The sequence below is a fragment of the Geotrypetes seraphini genome, chromosome 5, assembly GCF_902459505.1.
Source record: "Geotrypetes seraphini chromosome 5, aGeoSer1.1, whole genome shotgun sequence".
In the NCBI taxonomy this organism is placed as follows: Eukaryota; Metazoa; Chordata; class Amphibia; order Gymnophiona; family Dermophiidae; genus Geotrypetes; species Geotrypetes seraphini.
The window spans coordinates 174,412,666-174,436,534 of NC_047088.1; the positions used below are offsets into that span (position 1 = coordinate 174,412,666).

At 44.4% G+C, this 23,869-nt stretch overlaps 1 protein-coding gene across 3 annotated transcripts in view; it reads left to right on the plus strand.

Annotated features, from left to right (window-relative positions):
- Window positions 1-23,869, plus strand: part of SF3B1 (splicing factor 3b subunit 1) — a 236,498-nt gene that overhangs the window by 29,091 nt on the left and 183,538 nt on the right. The window lies entirely within an intron of this gene.

The following is a 23,869-nucleotide window of genomic DNA, read 5'->3' on the forward strand; positions in this document are numbered from 1 at the left end:
ATGCTCTATCTCCCAGCAGGGGTTGGTCGCTATCCGTCTAGCTCCTGGATTCTGACTGTGCCTGGTGAAATTCTGAGGATTTTTCATTTCTTCTGTTCAGAATATTTCTCTTCAGATAGAAAGGGGTGTCTGGCTGAGCGGTGCCAGCTTTGGGAGTTACAGCTGGGCCCCCCAGGTCCCTGCTCCACCCTCCCATCCAGTGGATTGAGGGGTTTTCCAAGGCCTCTGAATTTTCTTCTTTCCTTTATTGACAAAAAAAAAAAAAGCCTCACATTGAGAAGCTGTGCTGTACTTTCTTGTCAGCTTACAGCTTGCAACTGCCAGCCCTAACTTCTCTGCTATTGTGTTAAGTAGGAGTGTTTTGGTGAGTAGGCTTTTCTTTCTCTCAGGTGTTTGGTGCTGATTGAGGGATTTTCTGGTGTTTTTCGTGTGCAGCATTGTGTTGTTCGTCGGGCTTTCTCCAGTGTGGGGTTGTTGCCTTCCAAAAAAAAAACAAATGGTGGCAGAGGCAGTTAATAATAATAATAATAATAACTTTATTCTTCTATACCGCCACAATCTTGCGATTTCTAGGTGGTTTACAATCAAGAGAGCTGAACATTCAGCGAAACACAATATGCAGATATACATATGAACTACAGATAGCATAGACTTTAAGAAATCAAGAGTATAGAAATACAATTTGCTTAGCAAGAGTATAAGATGTACATTTTGGTAGGTAGTGTCCAAGCGGACCTGCTTGGAAAAAGCCGCATGTTTTAGAAAATAACAACGAAAAATAACGATATTATAAAGATAATAGATTATGTGTATCACAGTTTCGTGAGATTCAGGTGGATTGAGGAGGGGGGGGATAAAGATAGTGGGTGGAGAGAAGAGGTAAGGGGGGTAAGAGGTAGGGGTAGAAGGGACCGTATTTGGGGAGAGAGAGGGGAAAGCGGGTCAGTTGTTTAGGTTAAGCGGTGTTCACGCTGTGGGATGCTTGGGGAGGAGTTTGAGTTTTCCCGCGCTGGGGAGGCGGGGTCGAGCTCCTCTTCCCTTGCGGTTGAGCCCGCCGCGCTTCAGGGCACGTCAGCGTCTGGGGGAGTTTGACGGCTGTCAGCGCTTCAGGGGAGCAGGTGGAAGACGCGGTTTCGCTAAAGAACACGGTGTAGGCCGGGCTGGCAGGGTTTGTGCAGATCACTTTTTCGCCGGAGTTTATTATGTTGATGCACCGTTCCTTTGTTTTGCAGAGCTCTCAGCCTGCACAAACCGCACATTTAAATGTTTCTTTGCTCCCTACTACTACTTTTCCACCTCCGGTGCAGTCTCAGACGGCGCCATTTCCTTAGGAGGGCGGCTGTCTTCCTTTCTGGCGGAGTGGGCCAAGATAACGTCCGATCAGTGGGTATTGGGACATTATTCGAGACGGTTACAAATTATAATTTTCCTCTCCCGTCGCCGATTCTTTCTTGGTGTCCCCTTGCAATGGGGCGGCCAAGAGGGACTCGGTACAGCTCACTCTTCAGGTGCTTCTGGATCTGGGGGCTGTGGTTCCGGTTCCCCCAGCGGAGGTGGGTCTCAGCAGGTATTCCATTTACTTCGTTGTGCCCAAGAAGGGTGAGTCGGTAAGACCAGTGCTGGATCTCAAGCGGGTCAACAAATTTTTCAAGGTCCGACATTTCCGTATGGAGAAGGTAAGATCAGTCATTGCAGCGGGGGATTTCCTTACATCCCTCGATCTCAAAGAGGCTTACCTACATATTCTGATATGACCTCCACATCGGAGATTTCTTCGGTTTGCGATCCTAGGCCAATATTATCAGTTTCGGGCGATGCCTTTTGGTCTAGCCACGGCTCCACGCACTTTTTCGAAGGTGATGGTAGTAGTGGTGGCATTTCTGCGCAATTAGGGGATTCGGGTGCACCCTTACTTGGACGATTGGTTGATATGTGCGTCTTCCAGACAGGAGAGTTTGTCGGTTACCCAAAGAGTGATATCTCTTCTTCAGTCTTTGGGGTGGGTCATCAACTTTCCCAAGAGCTCTCTGACCCCGTCCCAGTCGTTGGAACATCTGGGCGTGCGGTTCGACACTTGTCTGGTGAAGGTGTGTTTGCCCAAAGACCGGGGAGAGAAGTTGCAGTCTCAGGTTTGCCTGCTTCTCCAATCACCCAGACCACGGGTTTGGGATTATGTGCAGGTTCTGGGATCGTGGGATCTGGGGCTGTGGAGGTGGTTCCATGGGCTCGTTTCCACATGAGACTGTTGCAGAAGTCTCTTCTATCACGGTGGTCCCCGGTGTCTCAGGACAGCGATCAGCGTCTTCAGTGGAATTCTCAGGCTTCCCTCAGCATGCAGTAGTGGCTCAAAGGCATGCCACTTGCGACACCGGAATGGGTCGTGGTTACGACGGATGCCAGTCTTCTGGGCTGGGGAGCTCAGTGCCTTCAATCCTCAGCGTAGGGAGTTTGGTCTCAGGAGGAGGCGCAGTGGTTGATCAATATGCTAGAGTTGAGAGCGATCAGGCTTGTGCTTCAAGCGTTTCAGTCCATGATTCAGGACCGGCCGACGAGGGTCTTTTCGGACAGTGTCACGGCGGTGGCATTTATCAACCGGCAGGGGGGTACCTGAAGTCCTCAATTGGCTAGCGAGGCGATGGTCCTGTTTCAGTGGGCGGAAGTTCATGTTCCTCTTCTCTCAGCAGTGCACATTGCGGGTCAGGCCAATGTTCAGGCGGACTTCCTCAGCAGAAATCTTCTAGATTCAGGAGAATGGGAGCTGTCCGATCAGGCATTCGACGTGCTAGTTCAGAAGTGGGGTCTTCTAGAGATGAATCTCATGACCTCGTCTCGAAATGCGAAGCTTCCTCGGTTCTTCAGCAGACAAAGGGAATGGGAGTCGGAGGGGGTAGACGCGTTGGCTCTTCCATGGTCTCCGAGTTGTCTTCTTTATGTGTTTCTTCCTTGGCCAATGATAGGTCGGGTGTTGCATCGCATATCTCACTTTCCGGGCAGGGTGATCCTGGTAGCTCCGGATTGGCTGCGTCGTCCATGGTACGTGGACCTGATCTGGCTGTTGACGGGCGATCGGCTGACATTTCCAGTGACTCCGGACTTACCGATCTCCGTGGAACATCCGTCCTACTTTGGTCTTACGGCTCTTGAAAGGTCGTGGATATTCAGAACAGGTTATTTCCACTCTTCTTCAAGCCAAAAAGAGATCCACCTCTACCTCATATGCTAGAGTCTGGAGGGTTTTTGAGTCTTGTTGTACTGCTCAGAGTCTTTACCCCTTCAAGGCGTCCCTGTCGGCTATTCTTTCCTTTCTGCAGGAAGGTGTCGCCAAAGGGTTGGCCTATAATTCCCTGAAGGTTCAGGTGGCGGCCATTGCTTGTTACAGGGGCCGGGTATCTCATTCGACGCTTGCGTCTCAACCTGATATAGTGCGATTCCTGAAAGGGGTTCACCATATTCAGCCTCCTGTTAAGAAGATCTGTCCAGAGTGGAGTCTTAAGATTGTCCTTGGAGGGTTGCAGACAGCCCCCTTTGAACCATTATCTAATGCTACTCTGAAGGATGTCACGTTGAAAACGGTGTTTTTGGTAGCTATGGCGTCCGCCCGAAGGGGTTTTGGAGTTGCAGGCTTTGTCATGCAGAGATCCTTTTTTGCGCATTTCAGATGCTGGAGTGTCTGTTCGAATGGTGTCCTCCTTTCTGCCTAAGGTGGTTTCTTCTTTTCATGTGAACCAGTATTTATTCCTTCCGGCTTTTCGGCTGGAGGATTGGGGGTAGTGCTTCTCTTCCTTGCATTTCCTTGATGTGTGCAGAATTCTTCATTATTTGCAGGTTACTAACGATTTTCATCAGTCAGACTACCTATTTGTGTTATTCATAGAACGCAACAAAGGTATGGCTGCATCTAAGGCTTCCATCGCTCGTTGGGTCAAAGAAACGATTGCTTCAGCTTACTTAATAGAAACATAGAATATGACGGCAGAAAAGGGCCATCAGCCCAACAAGTCTGCCCACTCAAGAACCCTCCCCCTTAAGCACTTCCTCGAAGTGAATCCACATGTTTATCCCATCTTTTCTTAAAATCTAGCACGTTGCTGGCCTCAATTACCTGAAATGGAAGATCATTCCAATGATCAACCACCCTTTCAGTGAAGAAATACTTCCTAATATCACTATGAAATCTCCCACCTTTGATTTTTAACGGATGCCCTCTTGTTACCGTAGGTCCTGTAAGGAAAAAGATGTCTTCTTCCACCTAAATACGGCCAGTAGCATATTTGAACGTGTCTATCATGTCTCCCCTCTCTCTGCGTTCCTCGAGAGAGTAAAGCTGCAACTTACCTAGACGTTCTTCATAGGAGAGATCCTTGAGCCCCGAGACCATCCTAGTGGCCATTCACTGAACTGACTCCATTCTCAGCTTATCCTTTTGATAATGTGGCCTCCAAAATTGAACACAATATTACAGATGAGGTCTCACCATGGACCTGTACAACAGCAACAAAACTTCTTCGGATGCAACCCAGCATTTGTCTAGCCTTGGATGAAGCTTTCTCCACCTGAATGGCAGGCTTCATATCTTCACTAATGGCAGGGAAGCGGTTGCTGGAACAGCTTCATGCCCATTCAACCTGAACAATGGCTGCGTCTTGGGCAGAGTCTGGGGGTCTTTCCTTGGAAGAGATTTGTCGTGCTGCTACTTGGTCTTCTAAGAATACTTTTTTGAAGCATTACCGGTTGGATGTGGCAGCCCGTGCGGATGCTGACTTTGGCGCATCGGTTATTGTGGAGGCGGCGTTAGCTTCCCACCTAGTTTGAGTTTTGCTTTGCTACATCCCACTAGTCTGGATTCATCTGCTGCTGTGCTAAGGAAGGAAAAATTATGTTCTTACCTGTTAATTTTCTTTCCTTTTGAAGCAGCAGATGAATCCAGAGCCCCACCCTTTCTTCAGATGGTCTGTCAGTTATGCATTTCGGTTGCGTTATTGTTGGTAGTTGTATTCTGTACTTTACTCTTTGCAATTTGTTGTTGGAAATAATTTTTTACATGCTCAATTTTCCTAGTTCTGGATGCTTGGGCAAGGAGTGTTACTGGATATGCAGGAGGAATGCCAACCTATAGGACCACCTGTTAATCAGTTTCTCTATCTCCACCTGCTGGTCAATGTGTGCTATCCCACTAGTCTCTGGATTCATCTGCTGCTTCTAAAGGAAAGAAAGAAAATTAACAGATAAGAACATAATTTTTCCTTAGTGATCTCCATACCCAAAAAGACGGATATTCTGAAGCAGTCCAAGATTGCAGTATACATTTGTGAGCATGGAGACATCTTACAACACCGGGTGAAACATGTTGGCTTTACTATCCCTGAAAGACCACACAGCTAAGTACTTATAAGATAAATACATATATATAAAAAATTAAAAACTTTTAAAAGGTTTAAAAAGTAAGATCCAGTGAGGAGGTGGTACTTAAATCCTAGGACAGTGAAAGTTTTTGAGTTCTAGATGGTACTTCTGAGGATCTGGGAGTGATACATCTGATGTGAGGATCATTAGGACTGAATTGACATTATACATTTCCTAATGGGATATGGTTAGGATCTTCACAAATTCATTTAAAAAATTAGTGCTGTTAGCAAATTTTTTTATTTGCAGATACATTTTTGCCTGATGAGGACTTGGATTCCCAAGATCTTCTCAGGGGTATGTGTGTGTGGGTGGATGAGGGAGTCTGTTTTTCTGAAACACCAGTTGGCGAGGATGCGTCAGTGGTGTGATTTTTCACTGGGAAGAGCTGCAGGAGCTTATTCTTCAGGCTTTTTTCAGTTTTACGTTTTGAGGAAGAAGCAAAGGACCCCCTGCTTAGGGGAATCCGGTCAGCTTCCCGTTCTTTTCCTATGCATCAGAATATTCAAGATGTAGTGCACGCACAGTGGAAGACTTGGGATATGCCTCTTCTCTTGGTGCAGTCCATCACCAGGCTCTATTCCATTCCTGATGGGGATAGTGGTATCTTTAAGTCTCATGTGGTGGTTTCGGCTTTGAGAGACTTGGTCATTGGTGGATCAGGAAGTGGTTAAGACTGAGCTTGGTGCTTCTTACCTCTCGGATGCCATGTATGATCTGTTGTGGGTATCTGCCAAGTCCATGGCTCTCAGAGTGGCTATTGGCTGTATCCTGTGACCTCGGGGTTAGTCGGCAGATGTGACCTCGAAGGGTAAGCTCAGTAAATTTCCTTTTAGTGACTCCTTCATTTTTGGGGAGGAGTTGGATAAGCTTGTTCAGGCCTTGCGTGACTCTAAGGTGCCCTGGCTTCTAGAGTACTGCCCTTGCCAGACATTGTGGGGTGGTGGAGCTCGTGGGTGTTTGCATGATTCTTATTGGTACCACCCTGGCCGGGGTGCGGTCTCTTTTCCTTCCAGAGCATGTTTCTTTTAGTGTATGCAGTCCTTTTGGGGAGCCTTTCGGGGAATAGGGTGGGGGGTCATGATTCCAACGATTGCTCCTCCGCCCGTCCATCCCAGTGACTCGTTGAAGGTCCTTCCCCCATTCTGGTGTGAGCCCAGTTGCAGCAATTTTACTGGGCTGAGATCATAATGGATCAGTGGGTCCTAGAGGTGATTCGGGATGGCTAGGCTCTAGAGTTTTCCTGGTCCTTGCTAGATGTTTCCTCTTCTCCTTGTCGGGCAGCTTGGAAGAAGCAGGCTTTTTGTCAGACGCTGCAAAGGTTATTGGATCTCAAAGCAGTAGTCCCAGTGACCCCTCAGGAGTTTTGTACAGGCAGGTACTCCATTTACGTTGTGATGCCCAAGAAAGAGGGATCTTTTCGGCAAATCTTGGATCTGAAAGGTGTCAACAAGATGCTTCAGGTTCCGTCTTTTTGCATGGAGACTCTGAAATCTATCATTCTGGCCATTCAGCCTGGGGAATTTCTGACTTCTCTTGATCTGATGGAGGCCTACTTGCAAGTTCCAATTTGGGCCTCCCATCAGTGATTCCTTCACTTTGTAATTATGGGAAAGCACTATCAATTTTGTGCACTTCCTTTTGATTTGTCCACAGCTTCGCATCCTTTCACCAATATTATAGTGGTGGCAGCTCTGCGCAAGGATGGCATTCTGGTTCATACCTTTCTGGAAGACTGGTTGATTCGAGCAAAGTCCTTTCAGGAGAGCTCCCAGATCTGGAGTTCTGCAGTCGCTGGGCTGGGTGGTCAACTTGTCCAAAAGCCAGTTGACTCTGTTTTAGCGACTGGAGTTGATTGTGGAGAGTCTTTCTTTCCGAGGTCTAGGTGCTGAAACTGCAGTCGCAGATTTGTTTCCGGATGGATTGCCGTTGCCCTCGGGCGCTGGATTTTCTGCAGGTCTTGGAGTCGATGGCGGCCTCCCTGGAAATGGTCATTTGGGCCGGGCTCACATTCATATCCTTCAGTATACTCTCCTTCGGCAGTGATCTCTGCAGTTTCAAGATCTGGACTCTTCCATCCCTCTCGGAGGTTAGTTTGTCACAGCCTGCGCTGGTAGCTACTGTCTTCCAGTCTGGTTCAGGGGGTGAGTTTGGATCAGCCCAGTGCTTCTTACGGACGCTAGTCTCCTTGGGGAGCTCAATGTCTTGGCCACTCGGCTCAGGGCAGCTGGTCACTGGAGGAAGCATCCTGGTCGATTAATGTTCTGGAGACCAGAGCCATTCTGTTGGCGATATTTGCTTTCCAGGCGTTGCTGACAGGCAAGTCAATTCAGCCCACGGTGGGGGGGAACCCAAGAGTCATCTGATAGTTCAGGAGATGTCTCTTCTCATGGAGTGGGCAGAGACTCATCTTCTGGACATCTCGGCTTCCACCATAGCAGGAGTGTACAACATCCAGGTGGATTTCCTCAGTCATCATGTACTGGATCCCAGAGAGTGGTTTCTCGGCCTTGAAGCCTTCGAGTTGCTTGATCAGACCTGGAGCCGGCTGGTCATGGACCTCATGGCCACGAGTGTAAATGCCAAAGAGCAGAGATATTTCAGTCACCACAGGAATTCCCAGGTCAAGGGTCTGGATGCTCTGGTGCAATCTTGGCCAACAGATGGTCTGATGTATGTCTTTTGTCCATGGCCACTGGTAGGCAGAGTTCTTCGCATTGCTCGGCTGCAGGCCACGTGATAAGAACATAAGAATTGCCGCTGCCGGGTCAGACCAATGGTCCATCGACGCTCACATGGCGGCCCTCTGGTCAAAGACCAGCGTCCTAACTGAGACTAGCCCTACCTGCGTATGTTCCAGTTCAGCAGGAACTTGTCTAACTTTGTCTTGAATCCGTGGAGGGTGTTTTCCCCTATGACAAACTCCGGAAGAGCATTCCAGTTTTCTACCACTCTGGGTGAAGAAGAACTTCCTTACGTTCGTACGGAATCTATCCCCTTTCAATTTTAGAGAGTGCCTTCTCGTTCTCCCTACATTGGAGAGGGTGAACAACCTGTCCTTATCTACTAAGTCTATTCTCTTCAGTACCTTGAATGTTTCAATCAATCTCCTCTGAGGTAGAATAGGCCCAGTTTCTCTAATCTTTCACTGTCAGGCAAGTCTTCCAGCCCCTTAACCATCTTAGTCGCTCTTCTCTGGACCCTTTCGAGTAGTACTTTGTCCTTCTTCATGTATGGTGACCAGTGCTGGACGCAGTACTCCAGGTAAGGGTGCGCCATGGCCCGGTACAGCAACATGATAATCTTCTCCGATCTGTTCGTGATTCCCTTCTTTATCATTCCTAGCATTCTGTTTGCCTTTTTCGCTGCCGCCGCACATTGCATGGATGGCTTCATCGACTTATCGATCAGAAGGCCCAAGTCTCTCTTTCCTGGGAGGTCTCTTCAAGTACTGCCCCGGACATCCTGTATTCGTGCATGAGATTTTTGTTATCAACATACATTACTTTACACTTATCCACGTTGAACCTCATCTGACATATTGATGCCCATTCCTCGAGCCTGATTATGTCACGTTGCAGATCTTCGCAATCCCCCTGCGCCTGTGGTACACAGATCTGGTTCATCATCTCGTGGCAGATCCTCTTCCGCTGCCCCTCTCGCTAGACCTTCTGACTCTGGGTTCCATTCCAATGTTTGATCCGGGTCCCTTTTATCTTGCAGCTTGGCTCTTGAAAGGGAACGCTAAGTAAGAAAGGTTATTTGGATAAGGTGATCTCCACTGTCTTAGGTTCTCAGAGAGGGTCTCTTTGAGGAATGGTGTTCCATGCGTGGCGTGGTTCCCCTTCATGCATCTTTGCCTCACATCTTGGAGTTCTTGCAGGATGGCTTGGACCAGGGCCTCCCTCAGGGTTCAGATTACAGCTTTGTTTTCTTTTTGCAGTCTGGCGTTTTGGTTTCTTCTCTAGATGTGATTCAATTCTTGAGAGCGGCAAAATTGCTCTGTGGCCTCCAGTTTGTTCTTCGGTTCTGGCCTAGGTTCACAATCTGGTTCTTTCCATGCTGATTCATCCTCCTTTTGAGCCTTTTGGCTCCTGCATGTTGAAGGATCTTACTCTTAAGGCAGTGTTCCTGGTGGCCATACGTCAGCAAGGCAAATTTCCGAACTGCAGGCCTTTTCGTTTGGACCTCCCTTCCTGGAGCTTTCCAGGGAGTGGGTTATGCTACGGCGGTTCCCTCGTTTCTGCCAAAGGTGGTTTCGCCTTTTCATGTCAACCAGTCTGTTGTTCTTCCAGTTTTAGGTAGTTGGGAGAGCTCTTTGGTGCAGAGACTATTTCGCAAATTGGAGGTCTAGAGTCCTTCGTGCTTGTAGCCTGCTCCAGATTTTCTCAAAGCTCATTCCTCTCAGGGGCAGGCAGCTTCTTGGGCTGAGTCTTTTCTTGTGCCTCCAATGGATATCTGTAAAGCTGCGGTTTGGTCTTCTCTCCATTTCTTTGTGTGACATTATTGTGTGGATGGTCAGGCACGTTGTGACACAGTGTTTGGTGAGTGTGTTCTTGTGGTGGCCCTTTGGGGATCATACCCATGATGGGTATTGCTTTGGTACATCCCATCCATGTCTGTGCTGGTCTGGAGGGACGCTAAAGAAGGAGAAATTAAGTTCTTATCTGCTAATTTTCTTTCTTTTAGTCCTTCCAGACCAGCACAGACTCTCCTGTCATTTTTATTTGGTGTTTTTTCTCAAAGAGTATGGAGGTTTCTGCAGTATCTTGTCTGGATTGTTGGGGAGTTCAATAAAAGCAGTGGCATTTGGTTTGTTTGGCGTATCTGGCGAGCTGTGGGAATGTTTTTGAAGGTTCTTATTCTAATCAATATCCAACAGTTTTCCCTGTCATTTCTGGGAGTGAAGTTGATGTTTATAGTTCTCAGTTAAATTCTTAGTTGCTGCTTGGCTATTCGTCAGACTAATTGTAGATGGGACTGCACAGCTCACTTATACTAAAGACAAAAGTCTCTGCCTCAGTCTCCTCCTGCTGGCAGAGGAACGTAAACCCATTAGTTTCTGTGCCAGTCTGGAGGGACTAAAAGAAAGATAATTAGCAGATAAGAACCTAATTTCTCCTTAAGCTTTTAACCTGAGTTTACCTTTTTGTATCCAGAAATGGAGAACATAGTAATGTTTTTAAGTGTTCTGTTTGAGTACTTCTAAAATTAAGTAGTAGTAGCATTTTTATGAACATTAAAATCATTTAGGGAGGATTTTTGCCCCACATTCTGTCTTAATTCAGATGGACTTAAGTTCTAGTCTGCTAATTTCCAACAAATTCAGTTTGCCACATATATAAGATGTAAAAGTTGATTGCGTTACAACAAGGAAATTTTCATAACTTTAAAAAAATATGGGGACCATTGATTTCTTATTCTAGTGATCAGACATCTTAAGCACATGAATAGTTTATACTTGGATAGGGATGGGATATATGTATAATATTGTCAATTAAGTATTGATCATTGGGGGGGTATTTATTATTCTTTTTTTATTCTTTATTCATTTTAAAACTTTCATCAAGTGTACAAAATAAATCTAAGCACTTGTGCATCTTATCATTATATCTTATAATTAAAAATATAACCCTCCCCCTCCCACCCTCGAATCCCTCTACTTATTATATTTTCATATAATGGAAACCCACCCCCCACCCAACCCTAAATCTTACATAATTAATAGAAAAATATTAGAAAATGGCATCAATCATGACAAAAGGACGTTAATGGCTCCCAAATTTTAATAAAATTTTTATAATTTCCATTCTGTACCGCTATTGATCTTTCCATTCTATATATGTGACATACTGAATTCCACCAAAACTTAAAATTGAGCCTACTATGAGCCTACTACTTTCCAGTTATTAGTAATATGTTGGATGGCAACTCCAGTCAAAATCAATAAAAGTTTGTTATTACATATTGATATCTGACCCTTTTTTCTCATAGACATACCAAAAAGCACAGTATCATAAGATAACGCTACATGGTTTTCCAATAAACAATTTACTTGATCCCAGATTGAGTTCCAAAAGGCTAAGATATGGGGACAATAGAACAAAAGATGATCCAAAGTCCCTACATCCAGATTACAATGCCAGCATCTATTAGACAAAGAACTATTTAACTTTTGCAATCTAACTGGGGTCCAAAAAGCTCTATGTAACAAGAAAAACCAAGTTTGTTTCATAGACGCTGACATTGTACATCTCATTCTCCAAGACCAAATTTGTGGCCATTGAGATGCTGAAATATTATGCTTAATCTCAATGCTCCAAATATCCCTAAGAGTATTTTTAGGCTTTTTTTTAACCAAATCACTAATAGTTTTATACCACTGTGCGGCCTGATGTCCCAGAAAGTCCACCTGAAAACATAAAAATTCTATGCTAGATTGAGTATTCAAATTTTTCCATTCAGGGAACACTGCCTGAATGGCCTGCTTCAATTGCAACCAACGAAAATATTGTGATTTGTGAAGCCCAAATTTATGTTGCAATTGTGTAAAATCCAGCAGTTTACCATTAGAAATTACATCATTTAAAGTTCTAATTCCTGCAATTATCCAATGTTTCCAGACGACCTTGAAACTGCCAATTTGAATTTTGGAGTTTAGCCATATGGATTGATTAGTTGAGTTATTAATAGAAATTGCTGTTAAATTACTAACAAATCTTAATGTTTTCCAGGTATCCATTAAAATTCTATTTTCTTTGTATAATCTGGGCATCTTGATACTGAGAACATGAGAAAGATGTAAAGGAAACATGAGTCACCATTCCAAATATAACCAATCAGGAGTATATTCAATGAGATCCGGGAGGACCCAATACATACCTTGATGTAAAATATAGGCCTGATGTTTAACAAAATTTTTTCATTTTCTTTTATGGTCTCATCTACTGTATTTTTAATCCATATTCCTAAATATTTTAATCCATCTTCCTTCCAAACGAAAGAGAAGGAATCAAACATATTTTTTAAACCTAGGGGGCAAAGGGGGCCCCTTCTGGTGATTAAGGCAGGTCATGACCTGTTGGGCCGCCGCGGGGGCGGACTGCTGGGCGGGATGGACCTGTGGTCTGACCCGGCAGAGGCACTGCTTATGTTCTTAAACAATGTACATTGAGTGGAAGAAGTTCAGACTTATTCCAATTTATTTTATAACCTGAAAATTTACCAAACTTATCTATCAAATCTAACAGACAAGGAATGGAGGAAACAGGATTTCTCAAATATAGTAAAATATCGTCTGTATAAGCAGAAAACTTATATTCCCAATCATTATGAGGAATACCCTGTATCCCCTTTGCTTGATTAATAGCTAACAAAAGGGGTTCTAAAACTATATCTGTAGGATCAAAAAGCAAAGGAGATAATGGACAACCCTGTCTAACTCCCCTATGCAATTGAAAACGATCCGACATTTTATTATTGATATATAGTCTTGCCATAGGGGAGCTATACAAAGTCTGAATCATTTGAATAAATCCTGAACCCATACCAAACCACTCCAAAGCTTGATACATGAAATCCCATTCCACTCTATCAAATACTTTTTCTGCATCTAAAGATATGGCAAAAGCCGGTTCATTCATATTTTTAGTTAAATTTAAAGTGTGGAACGCCAATCTAGTGTTACTAGAAGAATGTCTATTCGCAATGAATCCAGTTTGGTGTACATCGATTATAAAAGGGAGAGCCTTAGCTAATCTCATAGCCAAAGTTTTAGCTAATAGCTTTCCATCCACATTAATTAAAGATATTGGCCTATAGTTTGATACCAAAGTAGGATCTCTATTTGGCTTAGGTAAAACAATAGTTAAAGACTCTGCCATAGTACCTGTAATACAACCTTTATTTAGTTGAAATTGGTATAAATTTAATAAATGGGGCAGTAAAGAATTTTGAAATGCTTTATAAAATTCCACTGTAAAACCATCCCCACCTGGAGCGGATCCAACTCTAAGAGACTTCAATGCTGTTTCTAATTCCTTTAATGATATAGGCTCATCTAATCTTCTTTTTATATGATCAGGAAGTTTTGGACCCACTAGTAAATTAAAAAAATCCACACCACTTTGAAATTTATCAGCATAAGACTCGGAAGAATACAAATCTTTATAAAAATTAAGAAATTGACTTAAGGGTGGCTTAGCGCGCACACAAAATGGTCGTGTGATCGCAGCGCTCCTCTTACCTGGGCAACCGTTGAATAAATAAAGATTTCCTTTTAAACTGTTTTCGGCTGAAAACATCGGAGAGGACAGCGGGAGCATGGCGAGCACCCGACAGAGTAAAAGTGAAACCGGAGGGGCTGTGAAAAGGCAGAAGCAGGATCAAATTACCCCGAGTAAGGTTCCGCTTCCTGCTGATGTATCAGAGGAGTTAAGCAAAGCTGAAGTTATGGGGGAACTGAGGCAAATCAAACAAATGCTGACAGAGACTGTGAGTAATATGGCAGAACTGAAGGAAGAAATCCTGAATATACACAGACAAATGGAAGTAGCTAATAAAAGAACAACAGAGTTAGAAGTTAAAATGGAGAGCTTAGAATGTGAAGGAAAAAGATGCAAAAATGACAGTTTGGAAATAATTCAATTGAAAAGTCAGCTGGAAGATTACGAAAACCGTGGAAGAAGAAAGAATATAAAACTTTTTGGAATACAGGAAAATTTGGAAGGGAAAAATGCAATACAGTTTTTAGAAAATTTAATTCCTAGATTATTGCAGTTGGATTTCAAACAGCCTTTGGAAATAGAACGGGCACACAGGATTCCAATAAAGAGTCTGGAAAATCAAGGGAGACCAAGACCATTAATATTCAAGATGTTAAGATACCAGCAAGCAATAGAAATTTTAAATGCTGCCAAAAAAGATAAAAACTTAAACTATAAAGGATCCAAAATATGGTTTTTACCAGACTTGCTAAAAATACAGCAAATATTAGGAAGAAATTCCTTGATCTGAGATCTCAATTAAAGGAAAAAGGATATAAGTATGGGTTATATTACCCAGCAAAAATGAGGGTATCTTGTGGGGATAAATCTTTGTATTTTGTTGACCCGGAAAAACTAAAGACCTTTCTTTCAAAATCAGAACCTATGTCATTTTAGCACAATGGGTGTTGAAATGAAGGGATAAATACTAAGACTGGATTGGTGGATATTGAACAAAAAATTAAATATAAAGAACTATGGGACTTTTGTTTGTTGGAAAAAGAAGAATATGCAACAAAGAACAAGAAATAAAAATGGACAAGTGAAAAAGAAAATAAAAGAATGTAAAGAAGAAAGTAGAAAGAAGGATAGACTGGAAAGACATTAAAGTGAAGTTATTAGACTGAACTTTTAGGAGACTGAAAGATGGATGGTTGGAGTAAAGAATGAACAAGAAGGATTAAAGGACTGGACAAATTAACACAAAAGGAAAAGTGAAGACTGAAAGGAAAATAGATGTGAAGAAGAAGAAAGCAGGACTGATAGACTAAAAGGATATTATTAAAAAAAAAAAAATGAATGACAATTGGCAGTCAAGTCTTTAAGAGTGGATGGATGGAGATAAGAAATAAATATTAAAGTTCAGTTTATTTAATAAGTCAGAAAAGGAGAAAGTAAAGAATGAAAGGACAATAAGGAAAAGATTGCAGAATGGACTAATGATAGAAAGGACAAGTTATATGATATTTAAATGCAAGTAAAGGAAAGGAAAATGAATAATATAAAAGAAAGATACATAAGAATTTATTGGTAGCTGAAGGAATGTAAAGATTGATGTTGTGATAATATAGTTTTAAAAAGATTGGATTTAATTTGGAGAAGAGGAAATATAAAAAGGGGAAAAAAAATTATTTTGAAAATGAAATACAAATGTTTAAATACAAATAGGGGATAAAAACTTATAAAATTGAAATTTTTTTTTTAACAGAAATATATGAAGAGATTGATATTTGCTGATGGATATTTAAAGGAGGATAGGAGAAGATGGATTAGATAATATAAGATATAGGAAAATGATACTTTTTATTAAATATATGACTATGATATAATTTTCTTGAATGAAATAAAATGTTGGAGGAATGAATTAGAGATTGGTGAAATGATAAAAATGCATTAATGGAATGTTAGGAAATAAATATGGTTATGTGACTAAAGGTTAAATAATAGATAGAGAAATTAATTACTTTAAAATGGAAAAAAAAAAGAAAAAAGGTTTTATGATTAGAAGAGATATAATTAGATATATTGTGGAGAGGTAGTGAGTTTGTCTCAATAAAGGATAAAGGGGTTATTAATAAATATTGGTTGCCTGGGGGGGGGGAGGGGGGAAGTTGGGATTACTGTCCAATGTGTGTCCTTAAGCAGTCATTATATTGGGGGGGAGGGGTGGGAAGAAGGTGGGTATTAAAGATATTACTAGGATGATTAAGGAAAAGATTAATAAGGGATTGGGTAATTTGGAGGTAAGAATGTGTGCCATGGGGAGAAGTTTTTTAGATCTTAGTTATGGAAGAAGGGAAGAGGAAGATTATGATAAGGAGTATAAAATATATTATGTCTTAAGATATTTTCTATTAATGTCAATGGCCTGAATCATGTAATCAAAAGGAAAAAGGTATTATCATTTTTAAAGAAGCAAAACGCGGATGTTTATTGTCTGCAGGAGACCCATCTTAATATAAAGGAATCACAGAAACTAACGGGTGGGTGGGTGAAAGAATGTTTTTTTGCTCCAGCAGAGGGTAAAAAAGCAGGAGTAGCAGTTCTTATAAATAAAAAATGTATGGCCAATTTTAAGATAGTAAATTCGGACTCACATGGAAGATGGCTACATGTTGATATAAGTATGGGAAATAATGCCCTGATGTTGTTCAATATACCGTATTTTCACGCAAATAACGCGCACCCGTATAAAACGCGCACACGGGTATAGCGCGCAGAAATCACGATAATATGTACAAAAACTTTGGTATACCGCGCTCACGGGTATACCGCGCATGCTGCCCGACGCTCCTTTCGCCCGCCCTGACTTTCCGTGCGCTGTCCCGACTCTCCGTTCACCCCCCCTGACTTCCGTGCACTGTCCCCCCTTGAAGGTCTGTCCCCATCCTGAAAGCCTGATGCCCCCCCCGACGTCCGATACATCCCTCCCCCCCGAAGGACCGCCGACTCCCCAACAATATCGGGCCAGGAGGGAGCCCAAATCCTCCTGGCCACGGCGACCCCCTAACCCCACCCCGCACTACATTACGGGCAGGAGGGATCCCAGGCCCTCCTGCCCTCGACGCAAACCCCCCTCCCCCCAACGACCGCCCCCCCCCAAGAACCTCCGACCGCCCCCCAGCCGACCCGCGACCCCCCTGGCGACCCCCACGACCCCCCCACCCCCTTCCCCGTACCTTTGGTAGTTGGGCCAGAAGGGAGCCCAAACCCTCCTGGCCACGGCGACCCCCTAACCCCACCCCGCACTACATTACGGGCAGGAGGGATCCCAGGCCCTCCTGCCCTCGACGCAAACCCCCCTCCCCCCCAACGACCGCCCCCCCCAAGAACCTCCGACCGCCCCCCCAGCCGACCCGCGACCCCCCAGGCGACCCCCACGACCCCCCCACCCCCCTTCCCCGTACCTTTGGTAGTTGGCCGGACAGACGGGAGCCAAACCCGCCTGTCCGGCAGGCAGCCAACGAAGGAATGAGGCCGGATTGGCCCATCCATCCTAAAGCTCCGCCTACTGGTGGGGCCTAAGGCGCGTGGGCCAATCAGAATAGGCCCTGGAGCCTTAGGTCCCACCTGGGGGCGCGGCCTGAGGCACATGGTCGGGTTGGGCCCATGTGCCTCAGGCCGCGCCCCCAGGTGGGACCTAAGGCTCCAGGGCCTATTCTGATTGGCCCACGCGCCTTAGGCCCCACCAGTAGGCGGAGCTTTAGGATGGATGGGCCAATCCGGCCTCATTCCTTCGTTGGCTGCCTGCCGGACAGGCGGGTTTGGCTCCCGTCTGTCCGGCCAACTATCAAAGGTACGGGGAAGGGGGGTGGGGGGTCGTGGGGGTCGCCAGGGGGATCGCGGGTCGGCTGGGGGGCGGTCGGAGGTTCTTGGGGGGGGGCGGTCGTTGGAGGGAGGGGGGTTTGCGTCGAGGGCAGGAGGGCCTGGGATCCCTCCTGCCCGTAATGTAGTGCGGGGTGGGGTTAGGGGGTCGCCGTGGCCAGGAGGGTTTGGGCTCCCTTCTGGCCCGATATTGTCAGGAAGTCGGCGGTCCTTCGGGGTGGGGGTGCGAGTGGTCCTGCCGGGGGGGGGGGGATGTATCGGACGTTGGGGAGTCGGCCGGGCAAGAGGGCTTGGGCTCCCTCTTGCTCCGATCGTGGATGCGGGTGCGGGTGGGAGCGCGTGCGAGCGGTCGTTCGGGGTGGGGGTGCGAGCGGTCCTGCTGGGGGGGTGAATCGGGCGTCGGGTGGGGTGGGAACTATGTTTTAAAACTTTTGTATACCGCGCTCACGCATATAACGCGCGAGGGGTATGCGCGGTAGGTAAAAACGCGTATAACGCGCGCGTTATATGCGTGAAAATACGGTATATGCCCCTAATTCGAATCAATCAGAATTCTTTAAAAAATTGCAGAGTATGTTGTTACCACTGGCTGCTTCTAATTTAGTGGTGGCTGGAGATTTTAATGCTGTAATGGATCCATTAATGGATAAAAAACCAGGTAAAAGTATAAAATCTTTAGGTTTAGATAATTTGGTTCAATCATGTGATTTGAAGGATATATGGCGTATTCTTCATTTTAATGATCAGGAATTTTCATTTTGTTCACAGGTTCATAAATCATTTTCAAGAATAGATTATATTTTTATTTCATCACATAAGGTGCAGCAAGTAATTAAGGCTTCCATTGATCCCATTATCATTTCGGATCATGCGGGAGTATGGATAGATTTACAATTAGATCAATTAGAAAATAGAAGACCTCTTTGGAGATTTGATAATGCATTGCTTATGGATGAAAAATTTTTGGAACATTTTAAAACACAAATTAGTGATTTCTTTCAAATTAATTTAGTGGAAGATACATCTATTGAAAATGTATGGGACGCTTTTAAAGCGACTATGAGAGGTCATATTATATCATATTTGGCTTTTGTTAGGAAACAGATTAAAAAAACAGTATATAGAGTTAGAAAAAGAAATTAAAATACTAGAAACTAAATTGGTAAGCAAATGGGAACATGATGTATTACAAGCTCTTTTGAAAGCAAAAGGTAAATATAACGAATTAGCTTAAAAAATGATAAGAAGAGACTTGTTTTCCAAACAGACAATGTATTATGGAAATTCTAATAAGGCGGGAAGATTATTGGCAAATTATCTTAAAGCAAAAAAAAGAAGAACTAACATTAATGGGATAAAAGATGATAATGGTATAATAACCAATCAAACGGATATAATTTTAAAGCAATTTCTAAAATTTTATAAAGACCTGTATTCTTCCGAGCCTTATTTGGAGAGGCAAAAAGATGGTAAAAATTTTTTAGATTTAATTATTGGACCTAAGGTTCCTGATCATATAAAACGGAGTTTAGATGAACCTATATCATTAAAAGAATTAGAAACAGCGTTGAGATCTCTTAGAGTTGGATCTGCTCCAGGTGGTGATGGTTATACAATAGAATTTTATAAAACATTTCAAAATGTCCTTTCCCCATATTTACTAAATTTATATCAGACACAACTTATAAAAGGTGATATTAAAGGTACTATGGCTGAATCAATAGTAATTGTTTTGCCTAAGCCAAATAAAGATCCTACTTTGGTTTCAAACTACAGGCCTATATCTTTAATAAATGTGGATAATAAACTTTTGGCGAAAATTTTGGCTTTGAGATTAGCCAAAGCTCTCCCACATATTATAGACACGCATCAGATGGGTTTCGTTGCTAAAAGACATTCCTCTAATAACTCTAGATTATTGTTTCATATGTTAAATTTATCAAAAAAAATGGATGAACCGGCTTTTACAGTTTCCTTGGATGCAGAAAAAGCGTTTGATAGGGTAGAATGGAATTTTATGTATCAGGCTTTAGAATGGTTTGGTATAGGTTCTGGATTTATACAAATGGTAAAAACATTGTATAACTTCCCGATTGCAAGATTAAATATTAATAATATGATATCTGATGGTTTTCAATTGCAGAGGGGAGTTAGACAAGGTTGTCCTTTATCTCCTTTGTTATTTGATGTTGTATTAGAACCCTTATTGTTAGCAATACAGCAAGCAAGGGGGATACAGGGTATTCCATATTCTGATATGGAATTTAAAATTTCAGCTTATGCGGATGATATTTTACTTTATTTGAGGAATCCAGAGTCTACCTTATCTTGTCTATTGGAATTAATTGATATGTTTGGCAAATTTTCAGGTTATAAAATTAATTGGAGTAAGTCTGAACTTATACCTTTAAATGTTCATTGTGTGAAAGGATTATTTGACGCTTTTCCGTTCATATGGAAAGAAGAAGGATTTAAATATCTTGGCATTCAAGTTAAAAATACAATTGAAGATACAGTAAAAGAAAATGAAAAATTTGTATTGAAAAGAGTTACAGAGTTATGTGAGCAATGGAATCCGTTACATCTTTCTTGGTGGGGGAGAGTTCAAACTATTAAAATGATGATCTTGCCTGTAGTTTGCTACCAAATGAGTATGATACCTATTTATTTTCAGGGGTCCTTTTATAAAAAGCTTAATAGCATTTTAACAAAATTTCTTTGGCTTGGTAAAATGCATAGAATAGCTTTGGTATCTTTGCAAAAATCAATTAAGGAGGGAGGGGTAAATTTTCCAAATTTTTATAGGTACCATCAAGCCTATATTTTACGTCAGGGTATGTATTGGATCCTCCCAGAACTGATAGATAATGCACCGGATTGGTTATATTTGGAATGGCGCCTTATGTTTCCCCTAAATTTAGTTCATCTTCCAAGTATCAACATGCCTAGAAGATACAGAGAAAATAAGATATTAATTGATACTTGGAAAACGTTGAGGTTTATTAGTAAATTAACACCTGTCCCAATAAACAAGTCAACTAACCAGTCTTTATGGATAAACTCCAAGATTAAAATTGGCGGAGCTCAAATCCTTTGGAAGGACTGGATTATTGCAGGCATTAGATCTCTGAATGATGTTATTTCGGAAGGTAAACTGCTGGAATTTTCACAATTGCAACATAGATTTGGTCTTAGTAAAAAACAAAGTTTTAAATGGTTGCAATTGAAGCAGGCCATTCAGGTTGGGTTCCCTGAATGGAAAACATTGAATAATCAATATAGTTTAGAGTTCTTATGCTTCCAAGCAGACTTCCTAGGGCATCAAGCCACATTGTGGTATAAATTAATATCTGGATATTTGAATAAAAAACCAAAAAATGGTCTAAGAGACATTTGGAGCATTGAGATTAAGCATCAAATTACTGCATCTCAATGGCCACTAATTTGGTCTTGGAGAATGAGATGTACAGTGTCAGCATCTATGAGACAAACTTGGTTCTTTTTATTACATAGAGCTTTTTGGACCCCTACACGTTTGCAAAAATTAGATAGTTCTAAGTCCAATAAAAGCTGGCACTGTAATCTGGAACCTGGGACGTTGGATCATTTACTGTATCATTGTCCCTACATTAAAAGTTTTTGGAATGCAATTTGGCCACAAATTAATAAATTGATGGAAAATCATGTAGCAATATCATATGATACAGTGTTATTTGGAATGATGATGAGAAAAAAAAGTCAAATTTCACCAGAAAATAACAAGCTTTTACTAGTCATGACAGGGGTTGCCATTCAGCATATAACCAATAACTGGAAGAATCATAGTAACCTTAATTATACATTTTGGTGGAATACAATTTATCATATATTCAAAATGGAAAGAGTAATAGCAATACAAAGAGGGACATATCCTAAATTTATAAAAATATGGGGGCCATTGACAAAGTATTGTACTGAATGAATAGTAGGATTTATCTTCTTCTTTTTCTTGTCTTCTTTATGGCACACATGGAGGGGGGGTAGTGAAAATAATTTTACATAACATGTTATAATATGGTATACAATATGTATAAGGTGATTGGAAAGTACTTGAAGGGTGGGGGGGTGGGAGAGGGGATAAAAAAATTTGTTCAGAATATTATGAAATAGATATAAAAGTGATATTGTGTATTCATTAGTTGTAACTCAATATTTTGTACACTTCATGTAAAATATGAAAATGAATAAAGAATTATAAAAAAAAAAAAAGAAATTGACTTAAGATATCATTAATCTGAGTGTGCATATTTCCATTAACATCTTTAATTGCTATTATTTTTACTTTTCTTTTTTTTGCTTTACAATCATATAATCTTATAGAATATTTACAAAACATTTACAAAATGGAGAAAATATTGGCATTACAACAAGGAAATATAAAAAATTTTAAGAAAATATGGGATCCATTGACAAAATATTCTAAAGATCAGATATCTTAACACATTGATAATAATACCGTATTTTCACGCAAATAACGCGCACCCGTATAAAACGCGCACACGGTTATAGCGCGCAGAAATCACGATGATATGTACAAAAACTTTGGTATACCGCGCTCACGGGTATACCGCGCATGCTGCCCGACGCTCCTTTCGCCCGCCCTGACTTTCCGACTCTCCGTTCACCCCCCCTGACTTCCGTGCACTGTCCCCCCTTGAAGGTCTGTCCCCATCCTGAAAGCCTGATGCCCCCCCCCCGACGTCCGATACATCCCTCCCCCCGAAGGACCGCCGACTCCCCAACAATATCGGGCCAGGAGGGAGCCCAAATCCTCCTGGCCACGGCGACCCCCTAACCCCACCCCGCACTACATTACGGGCAGGAGGGATCCCAGGCCCTCCTGCCCTCGACGCAAACCCCCCTCCCTCCAACGACTGCCCCCCCCCCAAGAACCTCCGACCGCCCCCCCCCAGCCGACCCGCGACCCCCCCTGGCGACCCCCACGACCCCCCACCCCCCTTCCCCGTACCTTTGGTAGTTGGGCCAGAAGGGAGCCCAAACCCTCCTGGCCACGGCGACCCCCCTAACCCCACCCCGCACTACATTACGGGCAGGAGGGATCCCAGGCCCTCCTGCCCTCGACGCAAACCCCCCTCCCCCCCAACGACCGCCCCCCCCAAGAACCTCCGACCGCTCCCCCAGCCGACCCGCGACCCCCTGGCGACCCCCACGACCCCCCCACCCCCCTTCCCCGTACCTTTGGTAGTTGGCCGGACAGACGGGAGCCAAACCCGCCTGTCCGGCAGGCAGCCAACGAAGGAATGAGGCCGGATTGGCCCATCCATCCTAAAGCTCCGCCTACTGGTGGGGCCTAAGGCGCGTGGGCCAATCAGAATAGGCCCTGGAGCCTTAGGTCCCACCTGGGGGCGCGGCCTGAGGCACATGGTCGGGTTGGGCCCATGTGCCTCAGGCCGCGCCCCCAGGTGAGACCTAAGGCTCCAGGGCCTATTCTGATTGGCCCACGCGCCTTAGGCCCCACCAGTAGGCGGAGCTTTAGGATGGATGGGCCAATCCGGCCTCATTCCTTCGTTGGCTGCCTGCCGGACAGGCTGGTTTGGCTCCCGTCTGTCCGGACAACTACCAAAGGTACGGGGAAGGGGGGTGGGGGGGGTCGTGGGGGTCGCCAGGGGGATCGCGGGTCGGCTGGGGGGCGGTCGGAGGTTCTTGGGGGGGGGCGGTCGTTGGGGGGGAGGGGGGTTTGCGTCGAGGGCAGGAGGGCCTGGGATCCCTCCTGCCCGTAATGTAGTGCGGGGTGGGGTTAGGGGGTCGCCGTGGCCAGGAGGGTTTGGGCTCCCTTCTGGCCCGATATTGTCGGGAAGTCGGCGGTCCTTCGGGGTGGGGGTGCGAGTGGTCCTGCCGGGGGGGGGGATGTATCGGACGTCGGGGAGTCGGCCGGGCAAGAGGGCTTGGGCTCCCTCTTGCTCCGATCGTGGATGCGGGTGCGGGTGGGAGCGCGTGCGAGCGGTCGTTCGGGGTGGGGGTGCGAGTGGTCCTGCCGGGGGGGGGGGGAGATGTATCGGACGTCGGGGAGTCGGCCGGGCAAGAGGGCTTGGGCTCCCTCTTGCTCCGATCGTGGATGCGGGTGCGGGTGGGAGCGCGTGCGAGCGGTCGTTCGGGGTGGGGGTGCGAGTGGTCCTGCCGGGGGGGGGGGATGTATCGGACGTCGGGGAGTCGGCCGGGCAAGAGGGCTTGGGCTCCCTCTTGCTCCGATCGTGGGTGCGGGTGGGAGCGCGTGTGAGCGGTCGTTCGGGGTGGGGGTGCGAGCGGTCCTGCTGGGGGGGGTGAATCGGGCGTCGGGCGGGGTGGGAACTATGTTTTAAAACTTTTGTATACCGCGC